Genomic DNA, 3,449 nt, shown 5'->3' with positions numbered 1-3,449 from the left:
ATGTCATCAACATGGATTTCCCAAATTCCATCCTGATTGGCTACGATTGCCTTCTAAAGTTTGTGTGTGCGATATGACGTCCGCTTAACTCCCAATTAGGGAGTCTTACTGGTTTATCAACTTGATATGACAGTGTAATGACTCAAATTGTCTCCACGATTTCAACATATTATTGCTTGACCTTTTATCTTTTAAAACACTGAATTAAATACCCAGAATTTTATACCTAGTAGCATAAAGATTAGTTATACCCTTTCACACAGAGCTCTGTCTTTAAGGGCTGTATGTCCGCCCCGGATAGTACAAGCTGGTTGGACGTCCCCTGACCCAAAAGATTGCTTTTAGGGATGTGTAAGAAATATTTGCCCTTCCCTACCAGCGTCTATTAAGCCATGGCGAATCTGACCTACGCTCTTGTCCTTGAAGACGACTGTGTTCTGATGGGATATGACTCTAGTCTGGAAGGGTATAACTACTCTTTATGCTGCAAGGCTCTGTCTTCTGATCATTATGGTACATTCTAGAAAGAGTGCACTTTTGAAGCTAGAATTCTGGGTATTTAATTGTTTGTGAAAGATAAATGATAATGCAATAGAAATGTTAACACCTAATTTGTGTAATTACAATTGTTTTATCATGTACATAAGTAATAGCTTGACCTGTTCAGCGCAGACTTTGAACATGCTTTCTTTTTGAGCTGTGTTAACCTCTCCGATGTGTGGCTTTGTCACCATTTTACCTACATTTACGACTGCTCTGTATTATTTTGTTTTATTTTATTAGTTTTTTTGCGGGAAACATCAGTACCTTTTTCCCTGTTCATACTTCACTGTAACCTTTAACCTTCTGTTGTTGTCTCCCTTGGGATAATAATAAAGGTATCTATCTATCTAATTTGACAGTGGTGTACAGGGCAGTGGTGTACAAGTGGATAAGCGAAAACAAGTGTACAGCTGATCCTCCATGAGTTCCCACATCTCTCCAGTTATGGTAAGTTTAGGGCAAGTAACAGTATTCTGTGACAGTTGAAGTGAATCAGCGGCCACAGTAAACACCTCTTTTTCAAAGTCACCCTCTTTGAATGATTTCTAAGAAGAACATGGCTGACGCGATAAGATGCAATTGTAGCAGCTTTTATTTTTACATAATGATGATGCATTGTTTATAACCATTATTTTTAGTATGGCAGCTGACACGCGTTTATTTGTTTTTAAAAATGTTTTCTTTCTTTCTTTCTTTCTTTTCCCCACAGGACTTTCTGGTCTTGCATGGAGAGCCTTCACCAGTTTGAAACCTAGCTATTTTGGATACAGAGAAGTTCCTGTCGGGACGCGAAAGGACACAATGGATTAACACACGGTAATGTTCTTGTTTTACAGCAAACATAAATGTCACTATTGGTTTATTTGATTTGATTACTACATGACCAAATCACAGGTATGCCAGTCTACATATTGATAGCTACAAAACGTGTCTTCCTACAGATTGTTTTGGGGAACTTTCCCTAAGCCAGCTACCAACAATGCGTCCGTTGACTTTACAGAAAAGTGTGTATACCGGAAGCATTGCGCGCGAGCCGGACAGTTTTGCTTAATTAATTAATTTGCTTAATTAAAATGCATTTCTGGATTATTTTTTATTATATTAATGCTTATGTTTGCCCTCAAAATATTAAGTGAAGTTAAATAAGAGAGAGAAGTTGCTCATAACAAACAAATCAAAACATATTTCGATTTTTGATTAAATCAGTTATCATTTTTGCCCTCAAAATATTAATGAGTTTGTGTGAAAAAGGAAAATGCAACTACATTATGCTATCATTATTCACATTTACTCAACATTGTGTAGCAAAACCAGTTTAGCTACTTTGACCCTGTACATCTGCTATTGTTTTTAGGCTACTTTACATTTAAGTACCAAGCGTTCTTATTTTGTTTTGAAGTCCACCGACCGGCTCTTATTTTGAAGCCTATGTATATTGACCGGGGTAATAGGTTAACGTTGGTTTGACATGACGAACGATAACATAGCGACCTAGCTTGCTAGTGCTACTGTGTGCTGGTGATGACCAGTGATCGGACACTATACTATCATCGTAGGGTTAGGTAACGTGGTATTGGCACTGCTATGTTTAATCTTACAAATTAAACCAACGTAAATAGTAAAGCTTTTCACATGGAAGGCTTTATTGAGCACCTGCACAAAATCCCGTGAAACGAACTCACGGAGTGGTGCGTGATTCTCATGCAGTGTATCATACACAAGTTCACAACGCGTAACACACATCCCTCCCGTGCTGGAGTTAAATACTTATGCAAGTTTTTCTACGTGAGTCCCGGGTAACAGCCAGGATTTCCACGGCGGAGGTAAAGGCTCAGCCATCAGCCGCTCAGGGCAGGGTGGCAGGCTGCATTGTGCCACCCTCTCCACCTCTCCTCTCCGTGAGGAGAAACATGCTCGCGGGCGGCGCCGCAGCACAGCGTGGTGTAGGCGAAATGTGTAGTCCCAAATCGCAAAATGTACTATAGTGGTTTTAAAAGAAATCTACATATTTTCCGTGCACCGTTAAAGCCCCGGTGAACATTTGTGACAGTGGGCTGCTCTGGACATGTGTATGTGATGAAAACAAGCATGCACTGGTGACGTTTAGGGCTTTTCGCTATGCGTCTTGGCCGGGCGCTAAAGATTTTAGGCCGGGTGGCCCGCCTGGCCAATAAAGCACTGCAGGAAACCCTGGTATTCCGATATTAACCTGCGAGCCGCATTATGTGAAAGTGGCAAATCATTGCATCCTACTCTTTACTGTTCAACATAATCTTTTACTTTAATTGATTATCTTGTGTCTTTTTTATGTCTGTCTTAGGCTGGAGCACATGAGACCGAGGACCTCAATCAGGCTAAGGTGTCATCACTGGGAAATGTCCTTCTGCACTCCTCAGGCGTTCATCATTCTGGCTTGGAGGAAAACACTGCTTTGGGCAGTTGATGTGTTTCAAGGTATTTACAGTATATTGTTTGCAATGAGTACCCAAAGCAGTGTGTCCCATATGGGAATGTCTGCAAACAATAGATTGCTTTCCTGTCTTTTTTTAATTTGTTAAAGAATTCAAATTAAAGCATGCACATCGCAACTAATATTTAAATTTGTGAACAAAAATATGTACACTGGAGAAGGAAGGGAAGTCCAAACCAGAATGGATTGACATCACAGGAGGAGGGATGTCTGATTTCTGTATTAACACTTGGGTGACTGAACTGAAAAAACTACCCCTCCGCCTGCATTTACCGTTCATTTAGACCGTTAGATTTTCTCCCTTTTGGCCGAGCTGCGCAACACCTCCTCCCCCTGCAGCCGGCGGGGGTTCTATTGTCTTCCAAATGTGAATTAGCATTTCAATTGACCTCTCAAAATACGACGGGACAACAAGCTCACCATAGCCACACAGTTT

The sequence above is a fragment of the Nannobrachium achirus genome (genome assembly GCF_963921795.1).
Source record: "Nannobrachium achirus genome assembly, chromosome: 15".
NCBI lineage: Eukaryota > Metazoa > Chordata > Actinopteri > Myctophiformes > Myctophidae > Nannobrachium > Nannobrachium achirus.
This window is presented reverse-complemented; position numbering follows the sequence as displayed.